This window comes from Uranotaenia lowii, chromosome 2 (assembly GCF_029784155.1).
Source record: "Uranotaenia lowii strain MFRU-FL chromosome 2, ASM2978415v1, whole genome shotgun sequence".
Taxonomy (NCBI): domain Eukaryota; kingdom Metazoa; phylum Arthropoda; class Insecta; order Diptera; family Culicidae; genus Uranotaenia; species Uranotaenia lowii.
The window spans coordinates 427,968,246-427,992,409 of NC_073692.1; the positions used below are offsets into that span (position 1 = coordinate 427,968,246).

Sequence of the window (24,164 nt, forward strand, 5' to 3'; positions counted from 1 at the left end):
TTTTGCTATGGTGTTCGGGTTATTTTCGAGTTGATAACTATATAACAAACACTGTTTCCTACCACGTACCATGCTGATCTTATTTAAAAAAAAAGTTTAATGATTGATTGGTCATACCAAAGAATACAAGCCAGATTTTAGTCTAATCTGCCACTTACATATCAAATCTGATACATTAATATTGAATTTATCTGTCAATTTTGAAAGTCTGTAAAATCTGGGCACTCTCAGCAAAAATCTGGGCAAAATTTGTGTCTGACCAATATCTGGACGAAGGGTCAAAAGTCTTGGTTTTACAGACAAATCTGGGCACCTGGCAACCCAGCTTGCAAAACAAAAAAAAAGTGAAAGATCGATAAATGAAAAACAAAATGAAAATTTTTAAAATTTTTTTATCACAAACAAGCGTGTTTGAAATAACCAGTGGTTTTTTAAAACAGCTTTTTTCAGTTATTATAGTTTTGTGAACAACTGATATGAACGAGAGCTTACCTTCTTAACAAATTCGTTTTGATTCCAGGAAAAGGTAAGAACATTGGAAGGCTTGGATAAATTGTATTCATGTCAAAACCACTGCTAGAAAAAACTCGAACACTTAAAGGGTTTTGTAAGACGTCTCTTTCATGAATCCAAGAAGGATTTTTCTTGCTGTTCCATATCTCAATAATTTATTTTAGTATGAATTTTTACAAATAAACGCAAGTTTATGAAAGAAACTTTTGCAATCGTAGGAAATCGACGGTGGAATATGCTTACATTTTTGTTTAAAAATTTTTTTTCTGGCATAATTTTATAGAACATCGAAATTCATGATGCCTATTTTTCTATGGACTTTTTTCTCTAATTTATGTAATTATTTTAATCTCTGGTTTAAAAGGGATACCTTAATGATGGCTGATTTTGCTATCTGATAAAATGATGCTCTAAAAGTTGCTAACATTTTGCTTTTAGTACCTCGTTTTGGTCTCAGCTAGCTGTTAGAAAAAAATTATTGAAACCATAATAATGCTCAGTTTTGCTATCATATAAAAACCAATAGCAAATGATGCTATCATTCTACTGTTGATACCATATTTTAATCTCAATTTGCTATCGATTTGGGCATCAAAGTCTGCTCGGGTTTACTCTTTAACTTTTTTTCACTGCCTCAAAGTTAGAAATAGGAGTTTCCTTAAGAAAAATCTAGGAGCATAGGAGGTGTAGGAAAACTCGATCGCACCATTAACCAAAATGGATCCTGATCTATAACCTTTTCCCAACTAACAAAGCCCTTTCCATGGATATTTGATTATAGATTCGCAGACGTATAGACGGTTTCTATAGATGGTGATATTAACTTACCATTGTTTATGAATTTTTCAAAATTAATCTTTGGAATATAAAGAGACAGATGGTTGTTAATTGATCCTATGAAGTATCCTACTAACAATCCTTTCTTCCTTCCTCATTGACAACTAGGACGTGGCCGGCGCCGTTATTGATCATTTTCAAAGGGAGAGCATGAGTTTTGTGCATTATGAATGTACTGCTAGTCCCAAGCACCATTCTTTTGGCTCTTGCGCAAAGCTGATGGCCTCGATCAATCACGGAGTAGCAACCATTGGCGAGGTAGAACTTGATCTGCTTAGCCACGCCAGCGATCATGGAGTTTGAAGTGCTTAAGTTTAACAAAGTTTAATCAAATATGTAATCTGAATTTTAAAATGAATGATCATATCTGAGCACTTCAAGTTCAATGATTTAAGGTGGATATGAGTAGTCAACTAAGCTAAGCTAAGCTAAGCTAAAAACTGTTTTGATCGAATAAAATTTAACGAAGTTATGACTATTTATTTTTCCGGGTAATAAGGACCAAATAAAACTTCAATCAGATTTCTTCGGTCTAACTCGACGGTAGATTTCTGAAAAAATTTCAAACATGATCAGTAAAATTGCAGATCTTACAACCATCGACTTCGATTTGTTTTAGAATTTAGGGTCGTTATTTCCCCACTGTACAATACTTAGACAATATTTCAATCAAAATAAAGAGGCTCGCTGTTGACATGAAATAGATTTTTTTTTTGGATTAGTCGTCTCAAAATTTGAGAAACCGTGGTATTTCAGAACAATCTTTAGATTCTTTGCATAAAATTTTAGGTTGATGGTCGGGATGAAGGATTTGAAAATAAATCTAATAAAAATGTAACTTAAAACTTCAACTTTAAGTACAAAAATAAATGAAGTATGAAAATATGAAGTGTCTTTGAATTTAAGGTAAATTATTGAAAATCAATGCAATCAATTTGGAAATTCGAAGTGTAAAACAGTTTTAAAGCACAGAAATTATTTAAATTACTAAGATAACGTAAATATTTACTTATTAAGCAAAATTACATGTCATATTAAAAGACAAATCGAGTTTTTTCAGTTGAATGTAATCAACGTATTAGTTGTGCGGCCTGGTAAAGAATAAATGGATGTGCAAAAGACCGCTGCAAAAATGGACTTTTTGCTCCCATAAGTTTTTTCGATGCCTTTTGGGTGATGTTGCCAGATTGCTCGATTTTATACGGGTTTGCCCGGATATTTAATACATAATTTGCGCGGATTTCATTGAAAAAAGCCCAAGTTTTGCCCGGATTAATTCACTTTATCTGTCAAAGCAGGAAAAAAATGTGTTGTAATATTTGTTATTTATGAGTTCATTTGAGCAAGTTTTATAAAAATAATCATGGAAAGTTTTTTGAGAGCCCAAAATACGGTATGGAATCTGCAGATGAGTTTTGACGATTTTTTTTTTTTCATTTTTGTTTAGTTTTTTTTTTGTTTTGACCAAACTTGCTCGGATTTTTGGCCGACAATTTTGAAATGAAATGCCCGGAATTTGCCAGGTTTTTAGATAAAATTGACCGGAATTTTCCGGGCTGCTGAAAAAATTCTGACAATCTTAATTTGGGTCACCTAGCATCAGTGTAAAATTTGAGAGGATTTGGTTGATTTCTGTATAAGTAAGCGCAAACGTTTCAATTTTGTTTGGAAATTTGAATGGCAGAAGAAATTTTTCCATATTAAATCATCCAGGAATTTCAAATAGGCTATGATTTCAAAAACAATCGATGAATTCTTTTGAGTTCAGCCACAGTTTTTGAAAAATCCAAATACTAGTATTTCACTAGCTATTTACTAGACTAGCATCCTCAGTAAGTTATCTATCGAGGCTGGCAAGAAGTTTGTTGAATACTAGTATTTGCATCATGGGATAACGATTGGCAAATCACGCTATTTACCGTTCAAAACAGACTTACCTTAAAGGACCCCACGAAGTTTATAAAATGTTATTTATTTATTGTTCTATCATTAACAGCTGATATTTTTAATTACTTTTATAAGAACGTTTGATAGAAATCTACATGTATCCCAAGGTTGGACTGACACTTTTAATAGATAAGATTTGCTGCACGCTTTGTATAGAAAATTTGATGGAGCTGAGTAAGCTTTTTTGTTCCTGTTTTATGGAAGTTTTGGTTGCTTGGGTTGCCAGGTACAATATTTTTGTATTTTAAAACTTATTTTATTTATTTACATAGTATTCTGTCTCACGACATAACTTACTGAACATAATTCCATAATATTCAAAACTTAAAATGCGATTATTTTTAAATGCCCCAACTTTTTTTTTTCGATTTTTATGGCGCCAATGCCATATATTCACTATAAAAAAATGCTGTTTTTGGAAAAAAGGTAAAAAAATCAATTTCTCTTACTTTTCATCATAAAAGTTGAATATATTTGGAACGGTGATTCTTATGTAAAACTTAACACTAAACATTCAACACATTGGCGCCATAAAAATCGAAAAAAGTAGGGGCATTTTGAGGATTATCGCAATTGTCCTATCTCATCTGTAGCTTTTACGGTTTCGCAGTTGCTCTGTTTGTGAAAAAAGGCCAAATTTCTAAGAATGAGGGCGCCCAAAACTTTGGATTTTTCTTATTTACATTAAAATTAATCATCCTACTGATATAGAGCCAAATCGGAGAGAGTCGATGCATTTTCATTGTCACTTGGTATGGAATGACCCATATCTAATTTTAATGATTCATAGCTTTAAGTTGTCTTAAAGGAATACACCAAAATATGTTTGTTTGAAAAAAGGTTGGTATTTCTCCATTTAACATATACTTTTATTCGTGTTTATTTATCAGCTAATTGCGTCTATTTTTTTTTTATTAACTTTCGAAAAATTTTCAAAACCCATACGAAACATCTGGTGTTTCCATAATCAAAGCTCTAATAACTATTTGAACCCAAAAGAAAATAATTATTTTAAAATGTCTTTAGACTTGTCACATACATACATACAACCTGGAATAAAGCCAATATCACGTGAAAATCTTTTCAAATCGTTCGACGTGCTTTTTTGAGAGATATTTTTTTTAAACAAAAATAAATAAATAATCACCAAAGCTCAGAATGTACCGGACAAATTAATCGAGACTCATCCGCATAACGTCGTTACATAATTTATGGTGCTTTTGATCTTTGGCACTTGAAAAGAGTTCTCGGCCCGTTTTGCTGCCATCAAGGAGGGCGTCGTCTCAGAAATATTATGGAATTTATAGTGTAGTGTCGTTGTTTAAAATTAAAATGTTAATTGGAAAATCTCCAATCCAATCGGGCGCTTGCCGACCTTTGATGGTGCGTAACTTTTCCTACTAAATAGAACGGGTGAAAGCTAGCGGTAGCCCCGGCCATTTTTAATGCGTCCCACTTTATCGCCACGAAAACAGTGACGTGATGTTTCGCAATCGCCAGACATTGCCGGAAGGGCCACAAAACCAGTGCAACGTAATCTAAAGTAGAAAGGTGACATCATATCTCAGACCGCTCTTGGTAGGGTAACTGGACATTCACGGCAACGGAAAGTTGAAACGTGACAAATTCCATTTTCGAAGCTCAAAGTCTTGTTGCATCAGGACTTTTCTTCCTTTCTTCAAACGAAGCAGGCGCCGACTGTGGTTGAAAGTGCATTGCCTTATTTATTTGCTATCGTTTTAAAAGAAAACCCGCCTGCTAGGACAAACTGTGAGCCCCATTCGATAGCCTTCGTGATTTTTGTGTCGCCAATAAAGTGACTTGTGAATTTTGTGAAATCTAATCATTCTCCTGTTCAATGTTTTAATTATCGCCTTTGCCGAGCGTCAAAACATGAATAATTCAAACGTGCTTCCACTTCAGGGTCCCAAAAAACGGTGGCGAAAATGTGAAGCAAGCACACCAGACGGAATTCGTCCAGAAGACACCATCATTAGCCACCTAGAGATCAAGTGACTTTCATTTACAGGGAAAATTGTCTCCCTCACAAACCTACAACTGGAGAATCTCACCTTTCTCCTTCCTTGTTCGTTCTATTTTGGTAACGAATGTTGTTAAAAACAACATATTTGAGAACGTAAAGAGAGGGCGTTTGTGCATCGGGGAAAAAAACGAAATGAAAACATTTTGGGAAAGCGAGATGATTGATCTTTTTGCTCTAGCTATCAGCTGAAGGAAACTTTTTCTCGAGAATAATCTTGTATGCAACGTGGTATTTGGTTTAAGGAGACTAGCTTAGGCACCAACGTAAGTGTTCAACGTAGAAAGGATGGTTCCGTTTTTACGTCCTTCCGGTACGATGGAATCGAGAGCAATTTCGAGAACAATTGAAACTTTTAGGAAATCGGTATTTCAAAATTCACTTTCTACCATCCATATTTGAGAATATGTTTTCCTGACACAGAAGAAGGTGAAAGTTGATCAAATTTTCAATCAACTAGTTTAAAATGTAACATCATTCTATAAAAAATCTATAATTTTTTAGAACACTCATTTACGAGAAACATTTTCCGTGATGCAATACTTTTTCTTTCAAATTAGATAAAAAATTGTGCGGAATTCTTTTTTTTTTAAAGGTGAAAAGGGTTTTTTTTACTCTCCCCTGTTAAATTAAGTTAAATTTAATTTATGAGCTTTTCAATTTATCGAAACAAACATATGGCACCTCTCTTCTCTCCCAATTTGTTAGCCCCTCCTCCCAATTTCTGCTAGATTAGCACCCGAGTTATAAAAAAAATTGTATGGGAACTCCTCTTCCCCCTTCCTAACGAATCAGTGAAAGAAGGGAGAAGCCTTAAACAAACAAAGAAACAAAATTCTACTCAAATACCCTTTGCTATTAAATTTGAATAATAAGTTCTCAATAATAATAATAATAATAATATTTATTAATGACCCTTTAACTTTATAAGTCATTCAGGTCAGAATCAGTTCTCAAGTGATCCAAAAATATTGTATGAAAATCTCCCTCCTTTTTTCCCTTTTCTCCTTTGAGAGAGGAAGGGGTCTCGAAACATAAAAATAAACATACCTCGTACTCGAATATACTTCCATGATAAATTTGTTTCTTTTTTGTTCGATTAATTCTCGAATAATGCATAAAACTATATGGGAGACCCCCTCTCCCCTTTTTCCCCCTAGTGGAAGCACAGATGGGTGTCATCGAAAAAACTTGTCTCGTAACCTTATACCTTCCTATGTGAAATTTGGATTCATTTGCATGATTAGTTATCGAATGAAGCAATAAATTGTATGGAAGACCTCCTCTCCCCCTCCCCTTAGTATCTCCCCAATCAAAGAGGATGGAGTCCCAAATAATCATAGAAACATTTCTCGTACACAAATAACCACCCATGTCAAATTTGGTTCCATTTGCTTGATTAGTTTTGCAAAAAACTGTATGGGAGGCCCCTCTCCATTTTCTATTCTTTTTAAGGAGGAGTCTCAAACCATCTTTAAATTATTCTTTTAACCCATATATCCTCGAATGCCAAATTTGGTTCCGTTTGCTTGATTAGTTCTCGAATTGTGCGAAAATTTGTATGGGCGCCACCCCCTCCCCGCTTCCTATTTCCTTATTAAAAGGAGGGAGGGGTACGAAACCATTTCAGGAACACTTTTCGTATCCAAATACACTCCCATACAAAATTTGGTTCCATTTGCATGATCGGTTCTCGAGTTATTATTCAAACATGTTTATTTTGTTCCTTCCAGAGAGTGGGAGGGGTCTCAAACTATTATAGGAACCTTCCTCCATCAAAGACACCTCTTGCCATGTTTCATGCAATTCGGTTCAGTTGTTTCCGAGTCTATAGGGAACAGACATACAGAATTTTGCAAATTTTTATAGTGTGTCTGGGTTTTCATTGGATGTCTTGTATAGTAAGTGCGAAAATTTGTTCAGAGATGTCAGTTTTATGGTTTTTTTTTATGTTTTCTGTTCATGCAATGCAAAACAAAATTCAATACATGCGACCAACTTTGTCCAAGATCGAAAAAAGCTGTAAGTGTAGTGAGGAAAAATTTATAGCGTCGCAAACAGAGTGCTCCTTTCTCATGAAAAAAGAATTTAGCAACACTGTCCGATTGTCAGAAACAAATCGTTCAATTTTCAGAAATACTGTTCTAATTAGAAATCATCGATTTTAGAGTTTCAAAACTATCGGTGATGATTGGAGCTACAGTCTCATAAATTCAAACTTTTTAATTTAGATTATACTCCCTTAAAGATGCGTTTAGAACAGCGATAGGCAATCTTCTAAGTCGCAAGAGTCGAAAACTGTTATTTTCAAAATTTCAGAGCTCCAAAGTGCCGCATTGTAGTTTGCAGAAAGATAAAGAGAGAATTTCTACTCTACACTTAAATTTTTAAATTTATAAACAAATTTTGATGATTGAGTAAGGTTGTTTAAGAACAACAGTTTTGATTCAGAACTAATGAAAAAAACTAATGATTTAAAAAAAAAACATTCACTCGTTGATAACACTGAATCCTGAATGTTAGATGTCAAAAGAGATTAAACTAATTTCGGTGGTTCTGTTTCCATATTATCAAAATCAAAATTGTATTTTTTATATTTCGACTTCTGTAACCAGTTTAGGATTCCTAATTTCCAGTTCAAACCATCATAAGAAATGAAAAGCTGGTTTAAAATCCTGGTTTAAATTTGGTTTTGCATTTCATCAAGAATATAATTCATGATTTTTGAAATTCATATGTATTTTCAATAATTAGACAAAAATTCTCTGAATATAAAAAAAATCAAAATTAGAAACCATTCTGAGTTTTCGTTTTGTGTTTAAATATTTAGATTCGATGTCCTCAACTTGATTCTCATGCAAAATTAAAACATAACAAAGCTCCAAAATGGCATTCAAAAATTGAAAACTCAAAATCAGATCCATAATTCAAATTCATATTTTATTTCAGAATCACAAGTAGGATTAAAAACAAAAGATTCAAATAACGATTTAAGATTGCGAACATCAGAAATTCAATTACGAATTCATGTTTGAGAGCTCTGGATCAAATTTCACTTCAATTCGGATCTGGAGATTCAGAGTCGTTTTTTTTACATTCCAGAAAACGTATTGCAATTACAGATGAATAATTTTGATTTTATTTTTCTTCATCAGATACAGAAAATGTTTAAAATAAAAATTCTTCTTTTTTTACGACACTTTACCATCCTTGTTGCATTCGTGTCTGAAAAAATTCTATGATTTTATTTCTGTGGATTACCTGAAAAAATGAGGTTTTTCAGTTAAACAAAACTTTTTAAATAAACTCAAATTCATCTTTATATTTGTTATTTTCAGCTGAACACAAACTGATTTTTATCAAAAATTTGTTCTTTTAAAATTAGATCAGGGAACTTTTTTTTCACAAATTTGCAATATATTTAGTGTAAACTTTAGACATCTACCAAATTTCGTTTGATATGAGATTATGATTTCAACTACGGTCTCTCAATATTTTATGAAAACCTGTCAATTTTGTGTGAAATGACTACGTGTTCGATGACGTTGAAGTACTTGTCAAAATTAAATACTAGTTGAATAAAGGGCTTTTTATTGATTTAATAATCTGATAATAGTATAGTATAATAAAGATCAGAAAAATAGGTTATTTCAAAGCGAAAAATCTTTAGCAATCCTGTGCAAGGAGGGTACAACAATAGTGTTTACTGCCATCAACGCAACAATACAAGCTGTCTCCTCCGATAGTGTTCCCAATATTCAAGGTACTTGCGCCGAGGAAGCTCGTAATAACGAGGGTAGGGGGGACGCAAAAGATTCTCTATCGTTAGCAAGAAATAATAATATTGATTTGATACAAATGATAAATAATTTTTGATTATATATGATAAAATCTAACAACAACAACATCAACAACAGCAATTCCCATGTGGTAAACAATTTCTGCTTAAACAGTTCAATGCTCTTATGTTCTCCTTTCATGGAAAATGCGCTCAATATCGCTGCATCCGATTTCTTTTCAGTTCACACATTGATGATCAATTTAGTTCGATTGAAATTTATAAATAGAAAAAAAGTTGTTGCTGTTTGTTTTGTGTTCTACGTTGGTTTGTTCATTCTTAATCACAGCCATGGCTTCGATTAAAGTTGCACAGATTAACCTTCAACATAAACGAACAGCAGCAATTAATTTATGTCGGCTCGTCCAGAATGGGAAAGCATCTATTGCATTGGTCCAAGAACCTTATTTCAGAAAGGGAAATTTTTATATCGGGAACATGGTCGCACCTAACTTTACTGTTTTCAGCAAAGTAGGAATGGCAAACGCTCGAGAAATGCCTCGTGCTTGCATTCTTGTTAATAATGCTATCAATGCGATCTTATTGCCGGAACTAACTACTAGGGATATCTGTGTTATAGAAGTTTCTTTGTTGAGCAACAGCACTATGAGGAAATACATTTACTGTTCAGCTTACTCGCCTTATGAGCCACCATCTCCAACGGAAAGTTTGAAGAAAGTTGTTACATACTGCGAATTTCACAAAATTCCGATTATTATAGCTTGTGATGCAAATGCTCACCATGTTATTTGGGGTAGCTCAAATACCAATCTAAGAGGTGCCAATCTCATGGAGTATTTGAGTAGCACTGATTTAGAAACACTGAACTTAGGAAACAGTCCGACTTTTGTTCGTACCGATAGATATGAAGTCATTGATATCACTCTTTGTTCAAGATTCGTTTCACTGGAATTATGTAATTGGCATCTGCCAGAAGAAGAATCGTTATCTGATCACAGATTCATCTACTTTGAACATTTAGGGGCGTTCCTGAATACTGTCTCGTTTAGAAACCCAAGAGCTACAAATTGGGATCAATACTTGGATAATTTAGCTACCCGATTTCATGGATACTTTCCTCAAATAAACACTCCTGCTGATCTAGACGATGTCGTGGATAACATGACAGAAAAGATAGTGAGCTCCTTTGAAGAGGCATGCCCACTTCGCACTTTAAGAATACATAAAAAAACCACACCATGGTGGAATTCAAACCTTGCAAAACTGAGGAAGTGCGGCAGACGTGCGTGGAATAGACGACGTACGGAAGGGTTTGAAGCTTTTAAGTCTGCTCGAAGAGCCTTCAGGAAAGCCACGAGAGCGGCTGAGCGTTCAAGCTGGCAGACCTATTGTACAAACATTTCAGGCTTAAATGAGGCGTGTAGACTCAACAAAGTATTGGCTAAATCAAATCATTATCAGGTATCTAATCTAAAAACCTTAAATGGAGATTACACTTCAAGTGATGAAGACACATTAGCATGTCTGTACAATATTCATTTTCCGGGTTGTGTTCAGTCAACCTTTGCTGTTGAACAAGAATTTTTCTCAAGTAGTTCGGAAAACTGGTTTTTCGCTCGCAAAGTTATAACTGATGAATCTCTAAAATGGGCAATCGATGGGTTTGCTCAGTATAAATCTCCCGGTAGAGATGGGGTTCTTCCTATTTTTCTTCAAAAGGGTTATGATCATCTCAAATTCGTAGTTAAAAAAGTAATGGTAAGCAGTCTTGCAACCGGGTATATCCCTAAACTGTGGAGAAAAATAAATGTAAAATTCATTCCCAAAGGTGGAAGAGATTCTTACGACGAGGCAAAAAGTTTTCGCCCTATAAGTCTAAGCTCATTCTTTTTAAAAACTCTGGAACGTTTAATCGATCATTATATACGAGAGGAATGTCTAACACGTTATCCTCTCCATGAGACGCAGCATGCGTATCAAACTGGCAAATCCTCGATTACTCTTTTGCACAATATCGTGTACCAAATTGAAAAAGCTTTTACCAACAAACAATCTTGTTTAGGAGCCTTCCTAGACATAGAAGGAGCATTCGATAATGTATCATTCGTCTCAATTGTAAATGCAGCGCAGCACCACGGAATTCCCGATGTCATCATTAATTGGATACACTCTATGCTGGCCTACGGATGCTTAGTATGGTGGCAAAAAGGTGAAGTTGCTACAGTTCGGACAAAACTAAATCATATTCAAAGAATGTGTCTTTTGGGGATGTCCGGATCGCTCACAACAACACCTATAGCCGCTCTTGAAGCTCTATTCTCTATAAAACCTTTACATGTGTTCCTTAAACAGGAAGCCCTTTCATGTGCCTTTCGATTACAGGCGGTCGGTTTTTGGCAGCCTGACTATGCTGTGCGACTTCCGACCCATACAAATGTGTGGCATGAATTTCTCCGAATAAATTTGTTCCACACAGCACCCAATGATTTAACACTTGCGAATAACTTTCCCTATAAAAACTTCAACACAAAATTTCCTCTAATCCAAGAATGGACATCAGGTTTTGTGGAGGAACAAATGTCCTCGCATATAGTTTTCTATACAGACGGTTCACTAGCGAACGGCCGCGCTGGTGCAGGAATCTTCAGTCACGAGTTGAACATAGAACATTCTCAACCTCTAGGTAGATACTGCACTGTTTTCCAGGCCGAATTGTATGCTATCATGTATGCTGTGCAAATTGCGCTGCAAAAGAAAATCATGTTTAGGACAATTTATATCTGCTCAGACAGCCAAGCGGCTTTAAAAGCTTTAAACGCCTCTAGCACCAGATCTAAACTGGTAATCGCATGCCGAAAAGCCGTCGTAGAACTTGCTGAAAGCAACAGCTTAAACCTTTTATGGGTACCTGGTCACACGGGAATTTTTGGAAACGAGTGCGCCGACGAACTCGCCAGAGCTGGATCGGAAAAGGAATTTTGTGGTCCAGAACCGGCTGTCCCAATTTCGCCATGCTGGGTCAGAAACCAAATAAATGCTTGGTCTTCTGTCCAACATGAACGATATTGGGAGGAGTTGGACACTTGTCGCCAAACCAAATTATTCTTAGAAAAACCCTCTCAGATGGTATCAAAATATTTGTTAACTCTGTGTAAATCTCATTGTAGTATCCTGATCAGAGCACTCTCTGGCCATTGTAAGCTCAATTATCACATGCATAAAATTCAGCGTGCTGAATCTCCTGTATGTGGAAGTTGTGAATCAGACGTAGAAGATTCTTTCCACCTGATATGTAACTGCCCATCATTTGCTCAACTACGTTTTCGTATTTTGGGACAACACGTTATAAGTGAATCCAATTTCAAGAAACTAAACCTCAAACACTTACTATCTTTCCTTACTCTTTGTGGAAAAGAGCTCTAAAGCTTTAAAAAGTTTTTAAACTTCCTCAATGGACATAGGTTTTCTCAGGTAAATGATGAAATCTATAAAATAAAAGACCAGGCACAATTTTCCCGATTGTTTGGATAACGTGCCGCTATTTGAGTCAACCCCTTTCTGATACCTGAATAAAGGGCTTTTTATTGATTTAATAATCTGATAATAGTATAGTATAATAAAGATCAGAAAAATGGGTTATTTCAAAGCGAAAAATCTTTAGCAATCCTGTTATTTAAATGCTTTTTAAATAAAATCTAATACAAAAACAGAAACCGTGAAGGCCACCAAGGTGTTAGAGTTGATACACATACGGCAATAATAGATTTAATTGGGAGATAACTCTTCAACTTCCCACCGGTACCTAGCTGACATAAACGAGTTCGAATTTTATTAGGTAAATAATCTCACCTCAACTAGAACCAACCATTTTATGGGATATGAAAGCAAACCATCTGTTTTTCAGGAGCTGTAAAGAAATATTCGTCTCTGGATCTTTTTTCCTATTATTTTTTTCCTTGAAACCATTCCACTAAAAGACAAAATGTTCAACAGTTGGTTGGCTCGACTCCGTTGAGCTCATTTGGCGTTTTTTTCACGCTCAACAGTATCAGCATCTTTCGAGTATGCTTGGTTAATGTTGGATGTTCACAGATGAGAAGAATATGAACATACGAATTCAATTAATTTTTTTGACAAATATTTTCAAATTTTATTTAAATCCAGACAAATTGAGTATGTAAAATATATAAATTTCGGAAAACAATCAAGAAAAAATTACAAGACTGTAGTTTTATGATTTAATCTAAATGTTGAAGACCAACACATTCCCTACCAAAGGTGCTAATTTGAAACATTTTCAATCGACCAACTTTTCCATCATCACGTTAACACGCTGGCAGACGGGAATGGGGGGATGAAGTGTACTCAAAACAAAATTTGAAATAGACAAAAAACATCATCTCACCCACTCAACGCGAAAGCTTCTCAAAGTAATATTTTACGAGCATCGAGCATTTTACAGCCTCTACACTCATAAATGACAATGTTTCTGGCAAAACACCCGCCAAACTCTCTTCGTAGGACTTAGTCAAGAAGCAGAAAGAAAAAAAAACTCGCGCCGAAATTGGCTCATTTGGTGGTTTGCTGGCTGTCGTGGTGTTTCCGCTTTCTATCCAACTCTCATCAAGGCCAAGGATCGGACCAGGTGTTCGGTAACTAACAATTGCTGCTTTGGCGTTCCCGTGTTCATCCAATAGATGTCCACGATACAAAGTTGCCAAGTTGTAAACTGGTGTAAATTACGTCATTAGCTGAACCAGTTGTTATCATTTCCCCGTAACTTTCCAGAAAGTTGAATTTCGTGATATTTTTCCCTGACTTATGACTTGTTTTGTTTGAAAAGTAACAAAATTTCAAAACGAGTTACAAGGCGCAGGATGTTAGACTTTCCCAAACGATGATGTTTGAAAAACAAGCCGTCCGTAATCGGGGAACAAACATGAAATTCTGCAACGTCGTCGTTTGGGATTGCGAGTTGTAACAAAGTCAAACAGGAGCAAGGTAGTTTTTTTTGTTCCTATACTTTGGCACGGTTCTAGTCGAGCCGGTTCCGGTTGTCTAGAAATCACCGGAAGGTGCGATGCGGTATTTTGGATAAAAAAAAACCACATTCGGCCTGTTTGGTTCGTTAGTAGGGTTTGGTTGGTAACGAACGACCTCTAATTAAAGGTTTCAAGGTGGGAAGCTAATTCGGATGAGCTCAGTATTTTAGGAAATCATTTTTGGGCAAAACTGAAGAAATCGTGTAAATAAAATATACTTCATTGTTAAATGGTTGGTAGCGCTATTACATAATTGCTTTTAAGCTTAACTGGTGCGTTCTGTACCGATTTCCTCAAAAAAATTTAAATCCCATGAAACCATTTGAAGTGAAACTTCTATCAAATTGTAGTTTGAATTTTTGACCTATCTTGGACGGTCGTTAGGATAAGAATCATGGTGCACAACATTCTAACAGTTGTTCTTCACAAAATAGTAATTTTTGTTATTAATAGTGGCCTTATCAGGTGACGAGGCATAAAATAAATACAGGGTCAAGCAATGTGCGATCTGGCATTCTACAACTTTAAACGGAGAGAAAAATCAGATCGAGTAATACAAAGATTATTCTGATGATGATTCAAAATGACATTTGAACAAACAATTACTTGTGATAAAAATAAGACTTTCAAGTTTGAGAAATCCTCAAAACGGTCAAAAAACTCGGCGTTTTGTATTTGCAGGTTATACAGAGTTTGACGTGTTTAAAAAAAGTTTTGATCTAATTAATTACATTCAATAGCTCTAAACTACATTGCCCGGTTTTATCCGGGTTTGCCCGGATATTTAATACAAAATATGGGAAGAGCCCGGCCCGGCCCAGTTGCCTTGATTTCATTTAAAATACCCGGACTTTGCCGGGTTTTAAACTTCATTTGGCAAATCAAATTAAAAAAAAACAAATTGTGTTGTATTTTTTTTATTTAGGTATGCCTCCAAAAACTAAATTTTAAGTTAATGTTATAAAAATACAAAATGTCTCAAAATCCCATACAAACTTCAGGCTCGTTGAGCGACCCCTTCCCGTGATCCGATCTCGCCCAAATTTGGCATGAGATCTTGTACTAGGCCAAGGATCAATTTTAGCCTGCAGCATAACTTTTTCAAAAGTCGGGTCATTTGGGGCACTCTAACAGACACCCTAAGGTGAAATCGCAATAGAAAATCCGATATCGCTTTTTTCGTCGCAGTTTTCGTGCAAATAGGCAGTTAAGGTTGTTTGCTATCGCATTTATTACTAGAATTAGTAAATTTTCTTCATCAAGACTGTTTTTAAGCAATCTGAAACATGCTTGCAAATTACACTTTTGAGAAATGCTCGGGTAAAAGGGACACTGCGTAGAAAAAGTACATTTTGCCGGAAAAATTGCTTTAAAAGTACATTTGTTTGTAAGTTAAGTATTTGAGAACGTTTTTTAACAAAAATGGAACCAACTGGTCTGAGTCGAGATGCGAAACAGTGTGATTTCCGGAATTCCGTATTTTATAGGTGCTACCTTCGCCGGGACCCAGTTTTTACAGTTTTTATGCCCTGTTTTAAAATGCTGAGTGCTTTTAGACCGACAATTAATCAAACCGATTAAAAATTTGAAATACCTGGAGAAACATATGTGTCCGGTTTTACCCGACCTTGAGGTGTCCGTCTTACCCAGTGTGCCCACTTTTTTTTCAAAAGGGTTGTTGTTCAAGCCCTTCGACGGAGATTCGCTGATTTTCCTTCTGATGATAAAAAAGAAGCCTCACGAACACTACATCTTTGAAACCGGTTGAAATTTTGGAAAATTTTGCGAGTTAAGAACTATTTTCTGAGTAGAGAAAATTACATCAAATAATGGATCTTCGAAATTTTAGTTTGTTTTGTTTACTGTTATGAGATATTGCTGGATGTAAATATCCAAAGAGTCTCGAAAGTGTTGATACACAAATGCAAGAAAATTCTCATAATTACATTTATGCCAAACATTGTAGTTTTCGAAATATTGATGGTGTTCGTTTTACCCGACTTTCCCCTACCACTTACTGATTTGCAGCTTCCCTAAATTGTGTGCCACATAAAGTATCATATTTCAAATTTTATTTCACGGTAAATGCAAGTGACTTGTTAACGAAAACTTTCTGGCATGAGATCTCCCACGTGTCCCAATTTTTCGTCCATTTTTTTGAAGTCCAACTTTTTTATGCACGATTTGAAAAACCGTTTTTTATTATTTTTAAATATGAAGACAAGCAGGCAGATCTGGTTCTTCATCTCACCAGACACAAATAATGATCTACTTTACCACTTCCCCAATCAAAATGTTAGCATATCTAATTCTCACATTTCTAACCTTTAATGGAATAAATCATCTTCGCTTTTATTCATATTTTAACTCCTTGTTAGATGTTCCTCTAGAACTCCTCGAACGATTTTAGCACATGAACTTTTCTTGAAAAGTGGATTCCCAACTGTTTTAGGGTCTGTCAATAGGACCTTGATGAATTTTCCACGATCGTGCTTAAAAATGTTGGACTTTTTCATTGGATGCTATCTCAAAACTTGACAAATTATCCAAAAATTGAACACATACCGTAAACTGGGGGAACTTTGATCATCGGGGTAACTTCGATCAACATGAATTTTTTGCATTAACTAAGTCTGAAGTTAAAATATCTGAAAACTATTCTCTACGTTTGAAAGCCTATAAATTGAGTGTCAAATAGGCTTAATTTTATTTGTAGTTGGAAAAATTTTATATTACTTAAAAATTAATTTATATTTAAATTTAAAGTTTTAAAATATCTGTTTTTTTCGAAGACTCACAAACAAACACCTCTCCTGATAAAATGATAGTATTTAGGAGCAAATGGGTTGTTTAATGTGAAAGTTTATCTTTTTTCCTTTGTATAGGTATAGCTTTAGTCTTATTTTTATGGTCATTCTGTAATATTATTGCATATTTAAAAAAAACGGACATTTTCTTTGAGAAAGCCTGTATAGAACAAATGGCTAAAAACCCTATCAAATGGTAAGTTTGAAGAAAAAAAGATCATGAGAACAGTGGGAGGACCTAGGGAATGGTATGAAGGTAAAATTTCATTTGTTTTGTGGTCAAAAAAAATTTGATAAATGTCATAATGTTTGCCCCTTAAGGTATGCAGCAACATTGTCCATCTTTTAAGTATATTTGTTTTAGAAAGAAAACGTTAAAAATTTAATTGATTCTAAACAAAACATTACTGCTATCAATATGTTTTAAACCTTTTGTGCCAAATGGCATCAAAAAAATAAGAAGATGTTGAGATACGTTAAAACCATAGTCATCAAAGTTACATGAAATTAATGTCGTTTGAATATTCTGCTATCAATGATCATGCTTTATACTCCTTACCTCAGTAAGTAATTTAAAACTTTTAGGTGTTACATAAAAGTAACCTCTTCCAAAATATTCGAAAATGAATTTAAAAAAAAGTGATCAATGTTCCCCCACGGTATATTCATACATTTACGTTATATACCTACATTTCATTTTTAGGAAGTTTAACTAAAAATTTGATCAATTTGCATCATCCATGCATTCAGAAGTTATACACAAAAGAAAGTGTTGCATTTATTATTTTTTAGTACAGTGTTTGGTGTGCGAAATAATTTGAACTGAAAGTTCCTGTCGTGTCATTTTCTTTCATTACTAATTTCAAACTTTTGATTTGTTGCTACTCAGTTATTGTTCACAAACAAATGGAAGTCAGAAATATGATACCCGTTGCTCTCATATACCTACATACTACTCGATTGGGAACTGTTCAATGATCAGATCATACAACCTACTTATAAGGATATTCATTGAGAACGGAGCTTTCACAATCGTAGTATTTCTGAAAGTAGCGGTTGTCTTACCACAACACGTAAAGTGGAGAAACACTCAACGAAATTACCCAGGTTCCTAATACACGATTGTAATCAAATTAACGCTGCATTTATCCGATTTTGTGTTGTTTGAGATGCTGGCAAGCAACAAATCAAATTTCTACAAGTTCAACTGGGTATATTTCTTGTGTGAATTTGTATGGAATAGATTTCAAACCATTTCCAATTAACAAAATAATTTATAAAAACAGAAACAGTTTTCCGGATTTTGGATTATTTTCATTTCTTAAATCAATTCAAACTGTTTTACTTTGACTTCTACTGATGAAATCAGAAGAACAAAAAAAATACATCAATTATGCTACCACAACATACCGTTTCGATCCATTAAGAAACGCGAGTGTATCGCTCAATCGGTAGAATCATTCGTCAAGGTTAGCAGGGCGCGATACTTTTACCCTACTACTAGATAGATATGTATTTGAATAACTGAGATGAACAAAAACACACGTTAATTGTTGGATGTTTCTTTTTTTCTTCGATCGGTTGAACCCGTTAGTGTTTTTATCCTATTTCTGTGCTCCCGGCTCCAATTGCACAACGAACTGCATCAGAAAGTGCATAATCAATAGCGCTGCCAGGACATGGAAACAGCATCAAACCACACAGCTTGACTTTCTTCTTGCATCTCTGGGCTCGGGTTTTCGTTTTTCCTGCTTCGTTGCTGCTGCTAGAAACAATGAACAAAGACACAGGAGTTGAGCTGAGAAAAAAAACACCCGCACCAAAGAACAACAATTGCGCTGGTTGTGGTCAGTCAGCAGCAGTTCGTTTGTACGAGCAACATTCATACATGCATGCATTCATTCATCGGGTCCTCGAATAATGGGCCAATTGTTGGATTAACACTCCAATCGATGAGCGACCAGTGGCGAGAAAATGTGGTGCCATCAATCATACCGACGGGATCCGGAAGAAAATCGACCTTTTGATCATCGCTTTCTTGCCCCAGCCCCAGCTGATGTATCGATTGGACGCTTACTCGAACTGTTTGGCAAATAGAAGAGCAAGCGAGACAGCCCCTATAGTCCGATTAAAACAAATTTCAACTTTACCAAAACCGTTATGTAGGGAAGTCACTCATTTGTCAATTCTCGAAGTAGAAATAACAAATTACTTTCGGGTCAGCTCACTATTGAACTTTACAGCCCGGGGCTTTTCCCCTATTGATGGGAAAAGATATCGACTATTTGGGTTGTTATCATCCATCATAAACATATCAATTAGTCTGCGGAGCCATGAACCACACGCTTTAATGGCGATTTTCGACACAGCTTAGGAATCTTACAGAAATCCCATATTCTAGGTTGAAATTCTATCACAATTGTCCTAAGTACATTCGTTTTTTTTTAATGAATTATTGATTGGAAAAACATTTTATAGTGAGTGAAATGAATTTGGAAAACTCCGTCTCTCATGAGTGGCTCCAGAGAGTATAACTTTTAATTTTCTTCAATACTAATGAAAATCAACAACGTTTTTTGGTGTTTTTTTATTTTCCTTGCCGTTAAAACAAAATTAAACTCTCTGGCATGGGCTTGTGATATAGCTCAGTTGGCAAGTCAGTTGCTTCCTGAGCCCATGTCCGTGAGTTCGAGCCCAAGAGTAAAACATCGATCACAATTGTACCGGATAAGTTTTTCAATGACTGCATCGTTGTCATTAGTCGCAATTGACATAAACATGTTAAAACTACTATAATCGAGACAAAAAAAATACTCTCTGGAGCCACCAATGAGAAACGAATTTTTTCAACATTGATTTTCTGGTGGTGATTTTACTGACTTTAAAATTATTTTCAATTAATAAAAAAGAGTGTATTAAAGGCAATTGTGAGAATATAGTACTAGGCTTGCTTTTTATCTAGAATAGGGGATCTTTGACTCTTGAATGATAAAAAGTTAATTAACGCAGAGCAGAAACTCGTTTTTCAATTGTAAAAATGTTTTCAAAACAAACCCTGGCCATCAGAACATTGGACTGCAATATCAGAGTGCTTAAATTATACATGTAAATGAAATATGGTCGATTCTAGTTGATATCATCCATATCAATACATACCAATAAGCCTTTCTCTGGAGCCACGATCGCCAAGTCAAAAAATACCGTAAGAGCATTTTTTCGATCATTTTATGGGTTTTTTGTTATCATATTTTTGTAACCACAAATTCAAATTCAAATCTACCACACTTTTAATTATTATAGATTTTCTAAAACGCTCTGGAGCCACAATGATTCACTCCAAAAAAAAATTAAAACTTTTTTTTCAAATCATTTTTTTTGCTTCGTGCAAGTTATAGAATAAGGTTCCCAAAATTTTTCGCGCACACGTCTGTTCCAGCCAAATCCAGTCTTTTTTATTTGAAAATCCGACAAAATCCGGACAATTGATTTCAAAATTTTCAACCCAAAATTCGGACGATATCCAGGAAAATTTGGTTAAGACCCAGAAAATATTAAAAAAAAACAGGAAGATCTTTTTTTTTTCATCACAATACATCAGAAGACTTCAAATAGTTTATTAGGCTTCCAAAAACCCGGTCATTATAAATTTGATAAAACTCGCTCTGAAAATTTCGTTGAAAATAAAAAGTTATAAAAATCTTCTTTGATTTTTTTTTGTTGCGAACAAAGTGAATAAATCCAGGCATTTTTCAACAACATTCGGGCAACCGGGAACGGACCAGACCTTTCCCAATTTTTTTAACCAATATCCGGGCATGTCTAGGTAAAACCGGCCGATTTGACAAGCTGATTATAGAGATAATGTTGCGAAATGAACGTTGAAAATTGAACTTAGAATTTGTCAAAAATTTTGTGAACAAGCGTAGGCAATTTTTGCAGGATTCTTACAGCATCTTCAGCTCCATGGACAGCAACTAGTTCATTGATTAGATAACAAAACTTTTTAAAAGATTAACATATTTTGAAGTTCATTTCTAAGAAGATCTTCAATCTGAATTGTCATTTCAAATCACAAACATTTTTCTTTTTGTTTATTTTTTTTATATTTGTTTCTTTCGGATTATCTGTTTTTCTAGATTTTTTTTTTAATTTGTATCAAGATTAATTTCGAATCAAACAATTTCAATTGCAGTGAGCTTATCTCATATTCTGAAAAGTATTTTGATTGAAATTATATCGACTGAAAATTTGATTTTCATGTCTGAATATGTTTTAGATTAAACCTTCGCGTTTTTCTAAAGAAAGGCGGAAATCTTACAGATTTATCGATTCCCGAGAATGGAAACATGTTGAGAAATTTTAAGAGATGTACCGAATATTCGGCGCCGAATACCGCCAAAACACCGTTAAGCCGAATATTCAGCTCTCCGAATAGTTGAGCTAATTTATTTTCTTAAATTTACCAAATATCCAAAAGTAATGTTGAAAAAGCTACAAAATCATAAATAACTTATGTTTTCATTGAACCATTTTAGGTGAATCCGTGTATCTTTCACAGTAGATTGAAAGAGTAGCGGCCCACCACACTCCCCCACACCAAAAGGCTCAATTGAGCCCCCTGGTAATGGACGCTACTGTTCTCAGCATGTCTGGCAGCAAAATGATAATAAGAGTAAACGCGAGCAAATTTTAATCATGCTGAGAACACAAATATTTATAATGTCGTGCGAGGAAATGTATTATTTAACTAAATTGACTACAATATGAAATCTCAATGGAAAATAATTTCCTTTGAAGAGATTCATTATTCGATATTTACTAATATACTATTTATTTATTGCTAATTTTATTATGTTATGTTCAATAATTTTATCATCGTGTATTCCTAATTTTCTTGATATATCCTATGATAAATCCAATAATAAATTCGAGAAAAGTTCAATCTGACCGGGATGGCCAGATATTTTTCTAAACTTTTCTGATTTTACCCGGGTTTATTCAGAATATGTGCTTATTCAAATAAAAAAAACTCAAATATCTCTTTGAACATTTTTAGATTTCGCGTTACACAAACGATTTTTAAGAGTAAATTTAAAAACTAACATTATTTTTTTTTTAAATACAATTTTAAAACTTCTGCTGTGATTCAATGGAAGCTATAAATTTCAAGTAATTTTCTTTCTTTTGCCTCTCATATATTTGTAGATAATTCGTAGTTTCTGTTCGAATTTGCCCTTTTTTACAAGTTTAAAAAAAAATCGCCCAGACCCGGTCGTGTGGATACATGTGATAGAAAGTATAATATGCTTAAGGTCAAAAATCATCGTGCTTTTGGCAACTATTTTTAAGACTATCTAAAATTCGACATTCATCTAATTCGATATCAAATAAGCAATTTCAAATAGCACCTGTTCTGACATGTTTAATCCCATGCTTCACTGGAATCCAATCCCTTTGGTGAAAAACTGTATATGAGAAGGCAATGCAAATCTTGCCGTGCCTAAAATATCCAAATTTGAGTCCAACTACCATAAGATGAAAAGATGGGAATAGAAATAGACCAAGAAAAATGATTATGATCACATGGGAGAACTATTCCCTTCATTCCGATAGACATCGACACTCAACCAGTATAATATTCATACGCCAGGTTGGTCTCCTGTAGTAGAATGTTAATACATGGGCCCCGGAGAGGCGCAAGATGTGGGTTCAAGTCTCACCGGGAGACAAGGCGAATTTTTTTTCGCATGTTTTTCAACATCAATTTTCCCTTATCTAGTCCCTGAAATTTCATCTAAGTTGGATTCATTTCTCTACAAAAAAAAAACTCAACAGAATATTCAACCGAATATTCGTTGAAAAGGTCAGTAATCGGGTTTAGCCGTTAGCGCAATAGACCACTATGTCATCTCTAGAATCTCTAGAAATTTCACGCTCTAGCTGAAGCCAAATTTGCAATAAGTGTTCTCTAGCAGCTCTAGTTAGTGAGATAAAATTGTTTATACTTAGAGAAAGATTTTTTTTAAGTTTGTGAAAATATCGAGCAACAATGAAGAACAAATCTAATTGAACCATGCCAGAAGTTATTTTGAATGTTATAAAAATAATAAAATTTAAATTCTTTGATGTGTATTTCAGACTGAGTATTTTTTCTTCATGCTTTTTTTATTGATCGAGCGAAAAATCATCGGGAAGAAATTGACAGCACTCAAAACAAAAACCAATACAATATAATACAACATTGATGATTACATAGGCGAATCACATTTGTTTGAAATACTAGCAAAAACACTTTTCCAAAACGGCTTTTATGTAACTATAATGATCCTTCATTTATTCATCATCCGAGCTTTATTACACACATTTTTTTGCAGAGCATTTCTTTTGCCAAACAAAGCTGTAAAATTAGTCAAAATATATTGAATGACAATTTAACGTTTAAAAAAGGAGATTCGATAACATTTTTCAAATAATTCCAAGCAATAATCAAAATAAAGACTGCATGCTCAAAGTACGCAGTAAGATTCAATTGTTCGAAGAAACATCTTTCTCTCAAAAAATCATTTGTCAAATTTCGTAGACATAAAACAATGTTGAAGGGACAAATCGGAAGGTCTCCTCAGGCTAGTTCTTTTCGGTGGCCTTCCTTTTATGCATCTCAGAAGGTCGCCGGACCCGCTAAAAGATAAAAATGCACCCCGTGTAAATATTTTACATTCCCACGAGCGGCATTTATCTATGTTTTGCTTTCCGTTCCTCCTATAGATAGAAATTGGTCCCGGAAAGTGCTGGAAATTTTGTTGATTCCTTCTCGAAAGTGTATTTTTGTTATTATGTTCTCAAGCATTTGAAGTTCAGAATCTCAAAGTATGTAGTGGCTCCATAGAGTGATCTTTAACTTAAGTGTTAATAATACTTCCATAATGCAAATCCATCCGAAAAGTCTGAAAACTATCACTATTGTCTACAACAACTAAGTACATGTTCGCTTACATTGTCCTACACCAAAGTGTCCGTCCTGTGAATGTCCGATAAAACTATGTGCGTCTTACTCTATAGTCTCACGTCCAGCACCCTCGAGTGCGAAACTTACTCATACACAAAAAGGTATAACACACAGTTAAGAACACCGACTGCATCCGGAAGATAATGATGGTTAATGAATGATTCTTTTCTTT

General features: G+C 34.7%; 1 protein-coding gene across 2 annotated transcripts in view; it reads left to right on the plus strand.

Annotated features, from left to right (window-relative positions):
- The window catches only part of LOC129749921 (uncharacterized), a 44,827-nt gene that overhangs the window by 11,240 nt on the left and 9,423 nt on the right, over nucleotides 1-24,164 (plus strand). The gene's annotated exons all lie outside the window — the stretch shown is intronic.